Source organism: Bos grunniens, chromosome 10, assembly GCF_055505025.1.
Source record: "Bos grunniens cultivar Pamir isolate PY7600 chromosome 10, Bosgru_T2T1.0, whole genome shotgun sequence".
Classification (NCBI taxonomy): domain Eukaryota; kingdom Metazoa; phylum Chordata; class Mammalia; order Artiodactyla; family Bovidae; genus Bos; species Bos grunniens.
In genome coordinates, this window is record NC_141174.1 from 28,119,478 (window position 1) to 28,137,764 (window position 18,287).

Genomic DNA, 18,287 nt, shown 5'->3' on the forward strand with positions numbered 1-18,287 from the left:
TATTTTATGCTTCATGAGATTGGATTTTTATTTTCCTTATTTAGTTGACTCAGTCTGTTATGGGAAAGCATTTCAAATTGTTATTGGTGATTCAAAGTCTATAAAATAAATAATGAGGGCCATTGAGTAGGATGGATACAAACATACTATATAGCCAAATACCCAAATGGTACAAGTAGGAAATTCCTCTTTTAAGATAAAAGATAAGATCATTTTTAGACAAATAAAAGGAATTACAATCATTACATGTGATTCTAATAGGCAGAGAGTGCACATTATTTACTCCAAGAAGTTGTAAAGGTCAAGAGCATAAATGCAATAGCAAGATTTAGATACATTTTTGGCTAGTAAAATCAAAGTATGTAGTTAGGAAGAGAAAGTTTAGGAACTATGTGGCGAGTTCATTACAGACATGCAATGTCTCATAGAAGGCTTCCATCCAAAGTGCTTACTGACTGAATCTGTGTCTGAAACATTATTAGGTTAGCTTTCCTTATTTAAATTTCAGTATTTTTGCAAGCTCTTCATCCATATGTTTTGGGCTGTAGGGAGCAGTACACTTATGGGTAGAGGGTAGGTACCTGAAAGAAAGTAGCAGTTTTTTAAAGACTTTTAGGTAGAACTTTAGATTTAAACAAAACAAAATATTTCCAAGGCCTTCAATGTGATTACTGCTTTGGGCAGTACATTTTTGTGTATATGTTGGCTTTGATTCCTTAGCAAATAGGCAGACATTGTTAGTTTGAGTGACAGTAACTAGTTGCCATTTTGAAATTTTTAACTATAAAAATAATTTCTTTTAAATTAGAATATAGCTATTGTTCTTTAATATTTTAGACATTAGGAAAAACTAGAAGTGTTTTCTTTTTAGAGAAAAAAAAGGGGCTCAGGAAAGAAGAAAACAGAAAAAGCAGTATTTTATGAACTGTTTAACCTTCAAGAGAAGCAACTCAGTATACTGTTTTCCATTTTACTTGAAATACCTCCCCAAGTACTTTCTTTGCTCTTACCAATAGGAAAATCTAAAATAATTTTTGTGCTATAGTTAATATTTGTAAAAACTGAGATCTTAAATGAGATCCTATAGGAGAGGAAGTAGAAAACTAGTGATTTAAAAACAAACAAAAAAAAAGACATAATGACTCATAAGTATCATCCAATTTAAAAAAATGATGAAGGACAAATTTTTTTTTTGGTATAGAGTACTTGATATTTTTTCTTGAAAGATCTAAAACATTCTTCAGGGGATATTGATAAAACCACTTAGAATTTCTGAAGCTTTGGTTTATCCAAGTCTTATGATGTATCAGTTCTACTTTTAAAATATCACAGAGGTTGAAATTACACTGACCACTTCCTAAATTATATTTATGAGTAAGCCAGAGGATTGTCCCATTCTTCAGAGTCCACATTGCCTTATATAACAGATGCAGTACTTTGTTGACTAGGGAGTTGCTTATCCCAGGACATCCTTGTGTTCACTAGAAACTGCTCTGTTTGTCTGTCTTTTGCTTGATTCCAGAAGTAGTTCAGTTCAGTTCAGTCGCTCAGTTGTGTCCAACCCTTTGCGACCCCATGGACTGCAGAGGTAGAAATCCACACGCTTGGCTGTCTGTCAACTGCCCTATGAAACTGGAGCCTATTATACACAGTGAAGTAAGCCAGAAGGAAAAACATAAATACAGTATACTAACGCATATATATGGAATTTAGAAAGATGGTAACAATAACCTGGTGTACAAGACAGCAAAAGAGACACTGATGTATAGAACAGTCTTATGGACTCTGTGGGAGAGGGAGAGGGTGGGAAGATTTGGGAGAATGGCATTGAAACATGTAAAATATCATGTAAGAAACGAGTTGCCAGTCCAGGTTCGATGCACGATACTGGATGCTTGGGGCTAGTGCACTGGGACGACCCAGAGGGATGGTATGGGGAGGGAGGAGGGAGGAGGGTTCAGGATGGGGAACACATGTATACCTGTGGCGGATTCATTTTGATATTTGGCAAAACTAATACAATTATGTAAAGTTTAAAAATAAAATACAATTAGGAAAAAAAAAAGAAAAAAGAAAAAAAAAAAAGAAACCTATAGCACAGTATTTTATAGAGTAGAAGGGAGTAGCTATGATTTTTTTGACAGTGACTGAGTACATTTCTGTAAAGAAGTCTTTTAGTTTAGTTAATATTTATCTTTTGCTTTCATTGTTAATAACAGCTGCTGGCTAGCATGAAGGAACAATGCTTCCACATTCTCCAGCCTTTAGTCTAGGAAAAGGTTGCACTGTCTTGTAGTTAAGATTCACCACAAGAGGGCACTATAGGTTCTGCCACAGGTAAACTAATTTACATCTGTTTCTCTTTTCTGTCCTTTTCCTCAAGTTTGGGGGTTAAAACTCAATGAAGTTAGCTGTCACTCTTGGCAGAAAATATCTAAAATAGAAGACCCATAAGAAAGTGAAATGAAGAAAGGAATTGCAATCTTATATTAGTTGATGATAACCAACATTTTCTGACTGACTGAATGTGATATTAGTAAAAACAGTTTATGGAAACAAATTCAAATTTTAGATTAGTATAACATTCGCTTTAGCAGATGAACAAAATGTTATTGTAGCCATCTCAATGTGGTGATAGTATATATAAAATATGAAGTTTTGCAGAATAATTATGTATAAATAATGTTCACATTAGAAGGATGAATACATATTTTCTGTTTCAACAAAAAATTTCCTCATCAGATGTCTTAATATAATTTTGATTAAGTTTGATCAAGTAGAATCAGTTCATGATAATGCTTTGATTTTATTAAAAGATAGTTTACAGATTTACAGATACTTACCTAGGATGTTACATGATTCTAGTAGTTCAATGTTATACAAACTTTAAAAATGAAATACAGAGCTAAAATAAATATTCTTCAAAGTTTTCCAAACTTATTAAACTCTCAAAAAATATGATTGGAGGTATAGTACTCCTTTAAGAGGTTTTATTTCTTATCCGTCATCAAGTTTGAATCTTGGTTTTAGGGATTTTTTTTTCTTTTTGGTAGGGTTAGAAACCATATTTTGAGAGATGCTCTGAAATGTCCTAAACAAAATCAAGTTTTAGTGGGAAAAATTAAAATGTGAATTCACTTTTGTGAATAACATAGATACAGTGTGATCGGAGAAGGCAATGGCACCCCACTCCAGTACTCCTGCCTGGAAAATCCCATGGATGGAGGAGCCTGGTGGGCTGTAGTCCATGGGGTCGCTAGGAGTCGGACACGACTGAGCGACTTCACTTTGACTTTTCACTTTCATGCATTGGAGAAGGAAATGGCAACCCACTCCAGTGTTCTTGCCTGGAGAATCCCAGGGACGGGGGAGCCTGGTGGGCTGCCGTCTATGGGGTTGCACAGAGTCGGACACGACTGAAGCGACAGCAGCAGCAGCAGCAGTGTGAAAACAAATAAACCTGAATAACAAATCACAAAACCAGTGGTAATTATTGTGGAAATTGAGGTCAAAGAAAGTAGTCTTTATGTGTTGTAAGAAATGGACATTTGTAAAATATTTTTCTTTACTAATAGAATTTTAAAAAATCCAGTCTCATGTTCTTGCCACACACACAATAAAGCAGAATAGTAACTATGTGAAATGATGGACATGTTGATTAGCTTGATTGTATACGATATGAAATCATCAAGTTATATACTTTAAATATATACAATTTTTATTTGTCAGTTATACCTCAGCAAGCCTGAAAAAACATCCTCAGTGTATTTCACTAAATATGCTAGCTTAATAATGTAGGATATAACTCCTTTTCATCATTGAAGAATGACTAAAAAGAGTCATTTGAATATTCTCATTTTATATATGTAGATGTTTTAATATTAGAAAGACTTGGTCTTGAAAGATAGTTGATCAAATGAACACTGACAATATTGTCACATATTTCAGAGTGCATTTTAGACATTATTTTAGTATTTGGTTGTTCATGAATATTACTACTAATGCAAAGAAGTATTTGTATACATTCTAGATAATGGTTTTTTTGATATATTAAGCTTTCACATGGGAAAAGATAAGAAAATTAAATAAAAAGTGAAATAATTTATAAAGGAAGAGTGGTTGAAAAGCAATTTGAAATCTTATTGAAATGGATTTCTTTCTTTATTGGGTCTGGTCCCATCAGGGAAACATAAGTACTAAGTCCTATTGATTTCACAAGATATATGATTTTAGATCTGAGATTAGGTGCACAATCAGCAGTTTCTAGAGATAATGACAAATAGCTGGGAAGTCAGGGACGTGTCGGATATGGACTAAGCTGCTTGAGGATATGGGTTGTACCTTACACATACTTTTATGTCCTCCGCTGTGGAGAGCACTGTGTACTAGTTGAATAAATGTTTTTTTTTTTTTTTTAATTTTGTCTCCTAAATTAACCAAGTCTAGAATTGATGTTTTTCTAAAATACGGCTGATTAAATCTATTAGGTAAGCTTGTATCAGTAATTGCATAGTTTAAAATATTTAGATAACCAATGTGTAGATCTGAACATGGAAATCACATTGAATGGGGAAAATCAGATGGGACTCTTGAGAGCATGAAAGGTGAATGTGTGAGTGATCTCACATTCATCTCTTATTGCAACTGGATATACAGCTGAAATACTTACTGTCATTTTTTGTTCTGATCGCTAAGCCTTAAAACGTAGACTATTTTATATAGGAAATAACTTTATAAATTTGTTGATTCTAATTAATTCTTTTTGTAAAATGATTTTGCATTAGGAGTTATTGATGGTAAGTTTTATCCTTGGAAATTGGTCTATATCAATTTATGTATCTTCTGAGTGAGTTCCGCCTTGAGAAGCAGCTGGCAGTCCTGTGCAGTAATCAGAAGAAGAGACAGGATACATTTTGGCTTGTTAGAGCCTGCAGGGTCAGCCTCAGGTCACCAAGTTTAACTGGAAAACAACTCACTTAGACTAAGAAAGAGCAAAAGTTCATCTTTATCCTCATTTTTTCTGTAAGCCTTTTCATGTCTCCTGGCATATTTTTAATTTGGGACAAATTATAGCACAATGAGTTTATTTTCACAGTGTTGAGAGAATAGAGAAAATTTTCAATGAGGATTAAACAGTCTGGGAATAAACTCACCTAAAATAACTCCCATCTTTTTGCTTGACCTTCATACTCTTTCTAGTTAATCATTCACTAATTCGATAATTTGACATAAATTTGTTGAGTGCCCACCATGTACTAGACTCTGATCTAAGCACTGGGGCTGCACATTGAACACAATGATAAAACAAATGTTTCCTCCTGCCCCCTTTTTCTTTCTGTGATGGGCAGGGTACACACCGGTTAGGCACCATGGGTTCTGGAGGCTTGCATTAAAATCCTGGCTCTGGTGCTTACTAGCTCTGTGACGAACTTGTCTGTCCCTAGTTTTCTGCTCTGCAAAATGCAAGTAATAATAGTGCCTAGCTTACACGGTGCTGAAGTGAGGATTAAATGAGAAGATACGTGCAATGTGCTGAGAACAGAGTCTGGCACTTAACAAGTTCCATGTCAGTATTAGTGTAGCTAGTTATTATTATTATTTAGATGTTTAACACTTTGAATGCACCATTTGTAGTTGATGCCTTTAATTCTTGGTCACCACTTCCTTTCGAACCTCCTTTCGGTGGATTTCTGACTAAACTGAAATGTTGAGACTTCCTGCTGCTGCTGCTGCTAAGTCGCTTCAGTTGTGTCTGACTCTGTGCGACCCCATAGATGGCAGCCCACCAGGCTCCTCCGTCCTTGGGATTCTCCAGGCAAGAACACTGGAGTGGGTTGCCATTTCCTTCTCCAATGCATGAAAGGGAAAAGGGAAAGTGAAGTCGTGTCCGACTCTTCGTGACCCCATGGACTGCAGCCCACCAGGCTCCTCCATCCATGGGATTTTCCAGGCAAGAGTACTGGAGTGGGGTGCCATTGCCTTCTCCATGAGACTTCCTAGAAGGTTACAAGTGAACATTCTTGTGAATCCAGAAACCTTTCATTTGTCCATATTTTTCTAGTTTTGCAGGATTTAAGACTCTGCTCCCCTATCCTCTCCTCACTTTTTGGCTTTTGTGACTTTGTACTTTCTCTTGCCATTTTCCCTTTAATTTTCTATTCTCTTTCCACTCCCCTTCCCTCACATCCCCTCCTTTCTCCCCTCCCAAAGGGGAGGTTCAACTCATGTTCAACTTTCAACTGTTTTTCTTACATTTATACCCTTCTTTTCAGAGCAAGTTTGTCCTCTGTCATAATTTAAACTTTATCCTTTCTGTTCTCCAGTCCCATGTTACCAGTGGCCTACAGAATTTCTCCTCTGCTCCCCACAAGTTATCTAAAACTCAGTATGGCCACAGCATTGAATTTATCATTGTTTTTGGTGTCAAGCAGACTTACTTCCTTTGGTATTTCCCCATTTCTGTCAAAGGTGTCTTTAATATTTTAATCTTTTAGTCTAGAAATTTTAGGGTCATTTTTGGCTTCCCATGCAGTATAATACTAGTCTTACTTCCTAACCAGATTATTTATCTCTAGGGGTAAGAATTTTGCCATATATTCCTGCTGTACTCTTTATAAGTGCTGGGTGCAGAGTGAGTGGATGTATGATAGTTCACTGTACTGACTCATCTCGGGGCATGAGATGTGTCCATAACTGGCATCACGTATGGCCAATGTGTATAAGTATGATGGACTAAAGTAGGAATTACAGGTTGAAAGAAGAGTTGCATCATTAACTGGGCCCAGAAATGAAAGATCTCCTCTGAGAGTGAGGAATGAAAGGTGTGATATGTTCTTCTTGTTCATTCCTAAGCAGCCTCTTTTTCTACTAGAGCAACCATAGTCAAGGTAACTGGTCATCTTTCTGGAACTCTGTAGGGCAGAAAACAGTGCTCTCAACAGATAAAAGGCATTTCCATCTTGTCTCGACACAGACTTCCGTCCTGACTCTAGCCATCGGTCTAGGTGACATCTAGGACTCTACAGGATTACAGTATTAATGATTACCTTGCAGGGTTGCTGGAAAGATTCAGCAAACTCACAAATGTGGTGGCTCTGGCACTGTGCCTCGTCAAGGGCTTAAAAAATATTCACCTGTTCCTATTTTTCTCTAAAGTGGGAGTGGTTTTTTCTTTTTTTTTTTTAACCTGAAGAAAGGAAAGTATTAAATAGCTGAGACTTTCTTGAGTTTTATCCTGGTGGATCTTAGCTTAAAGACATTTGGCTTCACTTTACCAAGGGCGTACTTATTTGGAGAAAAACCCAAAACAAACAAACACCGCTCTTCCCTACAATGACAAAAAACTACTACTTACAGTCAAAGAAGCATCAGTTCTTTTTGCCTCAGTAATTGGTAATGCTTGGATAAGCTCAAGAAGAAGGCAGAAATTTAGCTTCTTTTTGTAACCGGCTCAGTTAAATCTGGCCAAAGGAGAGAAATTTGAATATGTGATCTGTATCTTTCCCTTGAACAATTAGCTCCTACTGCATAGATAGTAGAAATTAAAAAATATATATATAGGACAAAGCTTTAGCAATTAATTGGATTATAAATGTATTTAGAAAAGCCTCGCTTCTATTTTTCTACTAGGTGTGGAGCTGAGACTAGTCTTTTAACTGAAATTCTTCATTAGTTATCTTGCCATTAGTGTTTGATAGCCTTAAAAGGTAAACTCTAAAGGAAATAGAATCCCTTTATAAGAGCTGAAGTTCATTTGAAAAAACAAGGTTTGTTTATTTTCAAGATTGAAAATGATGCTTAAACATTAAATATGTAATACTTCTCCCCACTGATAAACGTAACTTGACTGATTTAGCTTCTATCCAAGATTATGTAACTAGTGAATGTTTTACATCCTTATGTATTTTAAGAAATATCATTGTAATAAAATTCAGTAAAAATTTGTTTGTATCTACATGGGTGAAGATTTTCTGTTGTACTATGAGACTACAAATCATACAGGCCATCATTGCAGTTATCTTTTATTTTTAATGATGCTGATGAGTGTACTTTTAAGAAACATATCTTTCATAAAGAAAACACCAATTATTAAAAGTAGAAACCTTGAATTGTTGGACATTCTTTTATGTGTGTGTGTATAGAAATATTTTCTATAACAAAATTGCTATTTTCCTACCATTAGAATTTCAGGAATATATGTTAAAATAGCTCGTGAATCCTGAACCACTTTGGCTGGATGGAAAAATGAATTTAATGCCATCAAAGAAACACAGAAACTTAAAAATGTACCTTTGATCTTGAAGGAGATGAAAAGTGGAGGCATATTTATATCTTTGATGACAGCTGAACAAGTTTGAATAAATTAACAGATTTTTTTTGCATATTTCAAACTCCCACAGTGATGGTCTGCTTAATGTTGCCAATATTATTATATAATAATTAGTCTCATTGTGAAAGGTACAAAGCGTATGTGTCTACACACACACATACACACACATACTCACGCACACACACATTTCTTTGATATAGAGCTGTAGGATAAAGGTGTATTTGTGAGGACTGAAACATACCAGTCTTATATTCTATTGTTGACATAGTAGAAGTGGGTAATGCACCTACCAGAAATCAACATTGTGGATGTGGGCATGACATATAAATTATTTATGCTTTTGTTTAGCCATCTGTGCCAGGATTTTATTTAACCCAAATAAAATGTGCTATATGTGCCTCAGGGATTGTTCTGCTGTTTCTGTTCTCTGAAACTTAAATATATCTATAGATACCACTCACCCAGAAGACAAGTTTAAAAAGTAATATGTGCTGCATGATTTAAATTCACAAGTTTCCAGAGTTCAGGGAAATCTGTGTTGGAACACCTAATCTTTTTTTTTTTTTTTTTTTAACAGAACTGTCCATTCTTTAAAAAAAAAATACCTAGCACAATCCCTATCTATATTCTTGACAATGTCTAGCGTTGCTCTAATAATTACTTATTGACTGTATGACTTTAGGAATAAGAATTTTTCTATTTGATTTGATCATTCAACAAACTTTTGTGTGTATACAGTGGTGAACCAACAGACATGGTGGCTGCCCTCATGGAACTTGTAGTCTGGTGGGGAAACAGGCATTTCACCAACCCAAACCAAATATAAATTATAAATTGTGGTAAGCATTTTGAAGGAACAGGGGAGGGTGCTGTGGTCAAGTGTATTTGAGACTAATTTTGACTGGGAGGTGGTGTCTGGGAAGACATTCCTAAGAAAGTAGTGTTGAATTAAGACCTAAAGTAAGAGGTACATAGATGATGAATGGACAGAAGACTATTTCAGACAGAGAAAACTTGTAAACAGTCCTAAGAAGGAAGAGAAAATGAGTGGCTGGGTTTGTGAAGCTTAGAAGCCAGTGTAGTTGCATCTCAGTGGACAAAAAAAGAGAAATGTGGAAAACCAGGGTGGAGAGACAGAAACCTGACTATTCAGGGAAAGGCTTTTGCATTGTATTCCAAGTGCAGTGGACAGATCTTCTGGCTGCAGGGGTCATTTGCTGTATAATGGCAAGTTGGGTTGGAGGAAAGAACAGTGCCAGTAGGGAACTAGCCAGGAGACTCTTGTGATAGTCTGGGCAAGAAATGGTGGGGTATTTTGCCTGGGATGGTACCTGTAGAGTTTAAGAGAAGTGGGTGCTTCTGCTGGTAAAATTATTAGGGTTTAGTGTTGAAGTTTGAACCAGTCCATTATTCCATGTTCAGTTCTAACTGATGCTTCTTGTCCTGCATATAGGTTTCTCAGGAGGCAGGTAAGGTGGTCTGATAGTCCAGTCTCTTCAAGAATATTCCATAGTTTGTTGTGATCCACATAGTCAAAGGTTTTAGCGTAGTCAATGAAGCAGAAGTAGATATTTTTCTGGAATTCCCTATGATCCAGCGATTGTTGGCAGTTTGATCTCTGGTTCCCCTGCCTTTTCTAAATCCAGCTTGTACATCTGGAAGTTCTCAGTTCATGTACTGCTGAAGCCTAGCTTGAAGGATTTTGAGTATTACCTTGCTAGTATGTGAAATGAGCACAATTCTATGGTAATTTGAACATTCTTTGGCATTGCCTTTCTTTGGGATTGGAATGAAAACTGACTTATTCCAGTCCTGTGTCCACTACTGAGTTTTCCAAATTTGCTGGCACATTGAGTGTAGCACTTTCACAGCATCATTTTTTTAGGATTTGAAATAGCTCAGCTGGAATTCCATCATCTCCACTAGCTTTGTTTGCAGCAAAGCTTGCTAAGGCCCACTCGACTTCACACTCCAGGATATCTGGCTCTACGTGAGTGACCGACAACACCGTTGTGATTATCTGGGTGATTAGGACCTTTTTTGTACAGTTCTGTGTATTCTTGCCGCCTTTTCTTAATCTCTTCTGCTTCTATTAGGTCCTTGCCATTTCTGTTCTTTATTGTGCCCATCCTTGCATGAAATGTTCCCTTGGTATCTACAATTTTCTTAAAGAGATCTCTAGTCTTTCCTATTCTATTGTTTTCCTCTGTTTTGTTGCATTGTTCACTTAAGAAGACTTTCTTATCTCTCCTTGCTTTTCTCTGGAATTCTGCATCCAGTTGGGTATATCTTTCCCTTTCTCCTTTGCCTTTCATTTCTCTTCTTTCCTAAGCTATTTATAAAGCCTCCTCAGACAACCACTTTGCCTTCTTGTATTTCTTTTTCTTGGGAATGGTTTTGGTCACCACTTCCTATGCAGTGTTATGAATCTCTGTCCATAGTTCTTCAGGCACTCTGTCTACCAGATCTAATCCCTTGAATCTGTTTGTCACCTCCACTGTGTAATCACAAAGGATTTGATTTAGGTCATACCCCAATGGCTTTATTCAGTTTGAGCCTGAATTTTGCAAAAGGATGAATTTCAATAAGTGATGAATTGGATGGCACGAATGAAGAGGTGTGAAGCATGGGGTTTTGGCTCAAGCACCTGGGAATAGATGGAGGTAGGGATGGAGATGGGGAAAACTGAGATGGAGAAAACTGGAAGATTACTAGGTATAGTGTGAAGCTCTAGATATCACCTGCATTATCACTTTGCCTTCTAGCTCCCTTTTCATTCCTTGGAAGAAAATAATGCAGCCGAAGAGAGCTTTGCTCAGTGTGATTGTGTGCAGAAGTGATTTCTGTATTCTTCTTCCAGAGGTTCAGAAAAAGAGTATCAGGTAATTAACCTGATCAGTCTGGTTGTTTTGTGGATTAGAAACATGTAGCTTCAGATTTTAATAGGAGGCCGGCTCATATGAGAGACAAAACTCTGAGGGGTATGTATGTATGTTTCTTAAGTGGGTTTTTAAAATTGAAGTAAGTATAGTTGATTTATAATATTATATTAACTTCAGAAGTATAACAATGATTTAAAATTTTTGTAGATTATACTACATTTAAAGTTATGATGAAATATTGGCTATACTCTCTGTGCTGTACAATATAACTTGTAGCTTATTTATTTTATACAGTATCAATAGTTTGTAGGTCAGTCTCCTATCCCTATCTTGTCCCTACTCCCTTCTCTAACCAAAATTCTAAATCAAATGTAACTTTATAATGAATATTTGACAGTCAGTAGCTCAGCTGGTGAAAAATCTGCCTGCAATGCATGAGACTCAGTTCAATTCTTGGGGCAGGAAGATCCGCTGGAGAAGGGATAGGCTACCCACTCCAGTATTCTTGGGCTTCCCGGGTGGCTCGGATGGTAAAGAATCCATCTGCAATGCAGGAGACCTTTCAATTTCACTTTTCAGTGTTGAAATACCCTTTTCAATCCCTTTTAGAAAACATTAGTGATTGGTTCATGAATTTCATTGTGTTGCTTTCAAGCTCCAAATTTCCCTTCTTGGCCACTGATTTTTGGAATTTGAATTCTTTTGCTCTTTGAATCAGAGGATTGTGGAGGGCGGGGTAATACTTGGAGCTGTGAGAGTCTACACTCCAGTCCTTCCCTTCCACTGCTCACTTTGTGGGTTTAACCTCTGTTGGAGGAGCTCTATGCCAGGGTTTTAGGGCTTTCAGAATAAGAGTAATGACTTCTAGGTGATGTGCTTCTCCAAGGCTAGGACTAAATGAATATAATCAGAAGGAGAATCTGGTTGATTTTCCTCGGAAGCAGCTCTAGATCTTGGAAAAAGTATAAATTTGTGAGCAAGTTTTATTCAGTGTTTCTGCCTTCTTTTTGTGAAGACCTTTCCTTTCCTACCTCCACTGCCCGTCTTCTCTCTTCCTCAGGACTCTATAGAATTCCTTTGTGTCTTGTAAAAGCAGAAGTGTTAGTCTCTCCGTTGTGTCCGACTCTGCAATCTCATGGACTGGGACCCACCAGGCTCCTCTGTCCATGGAATCTCCAGGCAAGAATACTGGAGTGGGTGGCCATCCCCTTCTCCAGGGGATCTTCATGACCCAGGGATCAAACTCTGGTCTCCTGCATTATGGTAGCACTTGTTAAAATATCTGAAAATTTCTCTGTGCTTGTATGGTGAAATACTTCTCTCTAGGGTAATTTGCATAAAAATGATGAGAGGAAGAGAGAGAGGTTTAACACCCCAACAGGTGTTCCATACTTTCATTGTTTATGAAATTTCTGGATCAGAAAAGTGTGTAGTTTTCATTAAAAACAAAATAAATGAAACAAAAACCTCAATAAGTATCTAATCATGCCAGACACAGCTAATGTTGCAGTAGAGGAAAGGCATCATTTTCCTAGGAAGGGGAGAAACATCTAATATGCTTTTACATTGTTTTCATTGACTGAATATAACCTTTCTTCTTCCAGAAACTTCTGTCAGCAAAATTATTGACCTCATGGTTTGTACACGATCTCCTTTAGGAATGGGATTAATGTGTAGTGGTGTTAAATTGAATGTCATTATTTTCCTTGTTGTCTGAAGAAATAGGCCTGTAAAGAGGAAGGGCTTCCTTTATATTACATGAAAACAAAAGTTTAAACAGCAGTTCAGAAATATAATGGCGGAAGAGAAAGTCTTAGATAGTGAGATCTAATTCTATCTTTCTCCCCCACTAAATTCCCTTTACCCGTGTTTGCCAAGTTTTCTAACGTCCCTGGCCGGTTTTCCTATCCTTAAAAGTGAGGAAAGGATGCACAAGATGAGCGTATTCATGAGCTTGAGGAATCACCTGATGACCTCACTAAAAAGCAGATTCTGATGCATTCGCTGTGTGGGTCCCAGATTCTGCATTGCTCAGAAACTCCCAGCTGATACTGGTCCACACTTTGAGTAGCAAGGTGTGAGAGCAAAGTTTTCCAAACCTGACAGCCTGAGGCTGACCCTTGTGGCTGTATTTTTGTGTGGCTGCCAACATTTAGGGCTTATTGAAGTAGATCAGGGCTTCTCCACCCTGGCTACATGTTGTATCACTTGAGAAGATTTAAATATTGATACTTATGCCTGTTTCTCACTCCAGATGCATGAAAATCACTCTTTTGAGAGGTGGAGTCACACGAGTAACTCCTGTGATCCCCTTCAATTCTCCTCAACCTCCATCCCAATCAAATGAATAGTCAAAATTGAGAAACACTCATAAAGATCCTGGTGGTCTTGTGATTTAGTTTTTGACCGTCCAAGCCTTGAGGAAAAAGTGTTTCACTTCATGTCCATCTCTGGGAGGATATTGGATGGTCTTGAAAAAATACAATGAAATGTTTTTGAGCCCCAGACTCTTGCAGAGATCTGTTTGAGAATCTGTTGTTGTGTGGGATTATTGCTTCTGAAATGTTTTACTGGACTACTACCATCTGTGACAGAAAATTACCCAATTCTTAGATGCCTCAATAGAAACATATGTGTGTTTAAAACATTTGGACATGATTGTTGCTAAATCACGTGGCTTATAACCAACAAAAATTTATTTCTCACCGTTCTGTGGTCTGCAAAGCCATGGTCAGGGTGCCAGCATTGTCAGATTCTGGTGAGAGTGCTCTTCCTGGTTGTAGACTGCTGACTTCTCATTGTATCTTCCTCATATGATTGGAAGCCAAGCAGAGGGAGCAAGCTCCCTTGTCATTATAAGTGTCCTAATCCCAGTCATGATGGGCTCCATCCTCATGACCTCATTGAATCCTATCAAATCCCAAAGTCCCACCTCCTAAATACCATCACATGAGGAGTAAGGTTTCAACGTATCAGTTTTGGGAGAAGGCATACATTCATTCCATAATAATCAGGATTGTGATGGTCACTCAGAATTATGGGCAATTTCTTTAATGGCTTTGTGTTTTCAAAACTTCTGAGGTGGTCTTGCTTTCAAGATTTGCAACTATCTCCTTTGCAAAAGATGTTATCCTTCAGTAACCAGATTGCTTTTCCCTGCCATGTTTTAAAGCCAAAGGGAATTAAAATTTCCTGGAAGCAATTTTAATTACTCTGCTATCTTGTTCTTAATATTTGTTAATAATACCAGATTTCACATTTACTGCAATAATAATTTTCATGACTATAGGGAAATGAAGCAGTTGTGTGAATATTTCATATATACATACTGAATTTCAACAAACAGATCAGTTTCCAAAAGAAGCTCCTGGACTATTTATTTAATACTTAGTAATTTCCATTTAATTTAGCTTTTAAAATAAAAAAAAGTCTGTCTTTATCTTTCTTTCCCACTTTCTCCTAATATTTTATTTTGTAGTTTAGCTCTTAGTATAATTTTATAGATTTTGGTTTGCAGGGTCAACATTTAAATTTTTATTTTTCCTAGGGTATTTGTTTATACACACACACAGAGCGCTTACACAGAAAGCTCTCTCTGCGTATATAATACAGTTGTAAAAGAATCTTGTACACAATAAACAATACTAGTTTATAGGTAATTTTTACTCCAGTGGTTAGCCTATAAAGATTTTGCTCATATTATTCTAATCTCCATAAACTACCCAGAGTGGTAGGCATTGTTATAAGGAAACCAATAACCTAACTAAAATTCCCCAGGTTTTTCACAGTAGCTCCCTTGGTTGTATTGAGACAATCCAAGTGTTGGCAGAAAATTTGTGGAAAGGGCTTCTAGTGATAATTAAAAAAAACAATTTTTTAAATTGGAGTATAGTTGCTTTACAATGTTGTGTTAATTTCTGCTGTACAGGAAAGTGAATCAGCTATATGTATGCACACATCCTCTTTTTTAGATTTCCTTCCTATTTAGGTCACCACAGAGCTTTGAGTAGTTTGGTGATAATTTGTAATGAAAATTTACTAGTTGATGACTTGTTATATGAAGGACCTAGCACTGTGGTTAATTTTCTCAGTTCAGTTGCTCAGTCGTGTCTGACTTTTTGCAACCCCGTGAATCACAGCATGCCAGGCCTCCCTGTCCATCACCAACTCCTGGAGTCTACCCAAACCCATGTCCATTGAGTCGGTGATGCCATCCAACTATCTCATCCTCTGTCACCCCCTTCTCCTCCTGCCCTCAATCTTTCCCAGCATCAGGGTCTTTTCAAATGAGTCAGTTCTTCACATCAGGTGGCATTGGAGTATTGGAGTTTCAGCTTCAACATCAGACCTTCCAATGAACACCCAGGACTGATCTCCTTTAGGATGGACTGGTTGGATCTCCTTGCAGTCCAAGGGACTCTGAAGAGTCTTCTCCAACACCACAGTTCAAAAGCATCGATTCTTTAGCGCTCAGCTTTCTCTATAGTCCAACTCTCACATCCATACATGACCACTGGAAAAACTATAGGCTTGACTAGATGGACCTTTGTTGACAAATTAGTGTGTCTGCTTTTTAATATGCTGTCTAGGTTGGTCATAACTTTCCTTCCAAGGAGTAAGCGTCTTTTAATTTCATGGCTGCATATACCATCTGCAGTGATTTTGGAGCCCAGAAAAATAAAGTCAGCCACTGTTTCCACTGTTTCCCCATCTAGTTCCCATGAAGTGATGGGACCAAATGCCAGGATCTTAGTTTTCTGAATGTTGAGTTTTAAGCCAACTTTTTCACTTTCTTCTTTCACTTTCATCAAGAGTCTCTTTAGTTCTTCTTCACTTTCTGCCATAAGGGTGGTGTCATCTGCATATCTGAGCTTATTGATATTTCTTCTGGCAATCTTGATTCCAGCTTGTGCTTCCTCCAGCCCAGCGTTTCTCATGATGTACTCTGCATATACGTTAAATAAGCAGGGTGATAATATACAGCCTTGACGTACTCCTTTTCCGATTTGGAACCAGTCTGTTGTTCCATGTCCAGTTCTAACTGTTGCTTCCTGACCTGCATACAGGTTTCTCAAGAGGCAGGTCAGGTGGTCCTGTATTCCCATCTCTTTCAGAATTTTCCACAGTTTATTGTGATCCACACAGTCAAAGGCTTTGGCATAGTCAATTCTCAGTTAGGCTTTATAAAATATTCAGAAATGGTAGAAGCAGTTCTTATGTTTGCCTTCCTAAACTCAGAGCACATATTGCTAGCATGTCATCATTAAGACCTTGAGGTAAGAGCTGGTGAGCACACAGTTTAGTTACTTTGCTCTCTGTTGGTCTAAATTAATGGAATCAAACTCCAAGCATAAAGATGAATGGAGAGCATATTTCTTTGACTGTTTTTTTTAAACTTTAAACTCAGTACAAGCAAATATTCTAGTATGTACCTAGCAAATATCTGGATTGTCCATATTCTATATTGTTAAAATTAAGTATAATTATTTTAAAAATAAGATTGAAGTCAGGCAATATTTCAACAACTCACTTTTTAAAAAGGTTCATTTTTAATTGGAGGATAATTACTTTACAATATTGTGTTGGCTTCTGCCATACAACAACGTGAATCAGCCATAAGTATACATATGGTCTCTCCTTCTTGAAGCCCCCTGTACCCCATCCCACCGCTCTAGGTTATCACAGAGTACTGCTTTGAGCTCCCTGTGTTATACATCAGCTTTCCATTAGCTGTCATTTTACATATGATAATGTATATTTTTCAGTGCTACTCTCTTGGTTCATCCCACCCTCTCCTTCCCCCATGGTGTCCAAAGTCTGTTCTCTATGTCTGCATCTGTATTCTTGCCCTACAAATAGGTTCATCAGTACCGTTTTTCTAGATTCCATAAATGTGCATCAATATATGATATTTTAAGAAGTTGTGGTACATATATGTATAGTGGAATATTACTCAGCCATAAAAAAGAATGTATTTGAGTCAGTTCTAGTGAGGTAGATGAACACAAAGCCTGTTAAACAGAGTGAAACAGCTTGCTTTTGATTCCAACTTCTGTATTCTTTTCCCCAAACCACTCTGCCTTCAAGCTAATATAAGAATTAGTCTTCCTTGGTGTGAATTGTTTTAAGACTTACCTTTCATTCCTAGTCATATTTCCCATAGAAAAGGTTTGAATTTGCAAATATCTCAGTCGAGAATTGGGATTTAAGGAGCTTTGTGATTCCTGCTTCTGACCTCCTGGGGCACCGGGGCTTCGTGAGTCTCTCACTCATCGCTGGATGGAGTTACATGTGACGTATGATCCAAGACCTGGCACAGAGCAAGGGCTCTGCTCCTGGCTGCTTTTGTTATTAATTTTGTTATACAGTAATACTAGGTTAGCAGTGAAATAACATATCAACAGCAAGTGGATCATGACAGCTGGGCCCTGCTGAGCCAGAGTCTTCATTTCCCATGTGGGACTGTTGAAAGTGGTATGTTGGGGCAGGCTAATATTTTTAATAACTGACTTAACTAGGGACAGTAAGAAATTCTGTTCTAAATCTTAAAAAATGTCTTGAAAACAAGTCTATTTATGAGAGAGGCTGACGTGCAAGACCTTTGGGGATAGTTTGAAGCAGGTTTTTAAAACCATAAGATATGACTCTTCACAGGGCATAGATCGATTTAATGGGTCTTGACTGGCGCACTAAAAGATTGAAACAGAACAGAAATGGAGAACATCTTGTACAGAAAACATTTTCTGAGAAATATTTTCAGTTGTGTATACACGTGTGCATGTGTGTAAACACTGAATCACTATGTAAAATTTATTTCTTACTATGAGCTTTAATTAAACAAAATTGAAAAACACTGATTTGGATAGTTTCTGGGGAAAGAAAGCCCTTTACTGTGTATGGTCCTTCTGTTTTAGAACTGTGGAATTCCCTTTCCTGGGATACTGGGCAATTCCTCTAATCAAAAAAGTAATTACTGTATTGGGGCTTTGTATGCACAGTAGGCATAAAATGTATAATTCTGAGGACTATATCATCCATATGAAAAGACAAAAATTACCATAGATGAAAGCATACAG

General features: G+C 37.2%; 1 protein-coding gene and 1 long non-coding RNA gene across 3 annotated transcripts in view; one reads left to right on the plus strand and one right to left on the minus strand.

Annotated features, from left to right (window-relative positions):
• KCNH5 (potassium voltage-gated channel subfamily H member 5) overlaps positions 1–18,287 on the plus strand; it is a 496,645-nt gene that overhangs the window by 109,383 nt on the left and 368,975 nt on the right. The gene's annotated exons all lie outside the window — the stretch shown is intronic.
• On the minus strand, positions 3,085–14,143 carry LOC147364212 (uncharacterized). The gene is made up of 3 exons (XR_015133635.1): positions 13,918–14,143; positions 7,355–7,460; positions 3,085–3,460 (listed from the first exon to the last, which is right to left on the minus strand). It is a non-coding gene; the product is annotated as an uncharacterized LOC147364212 (long non-coding RNA).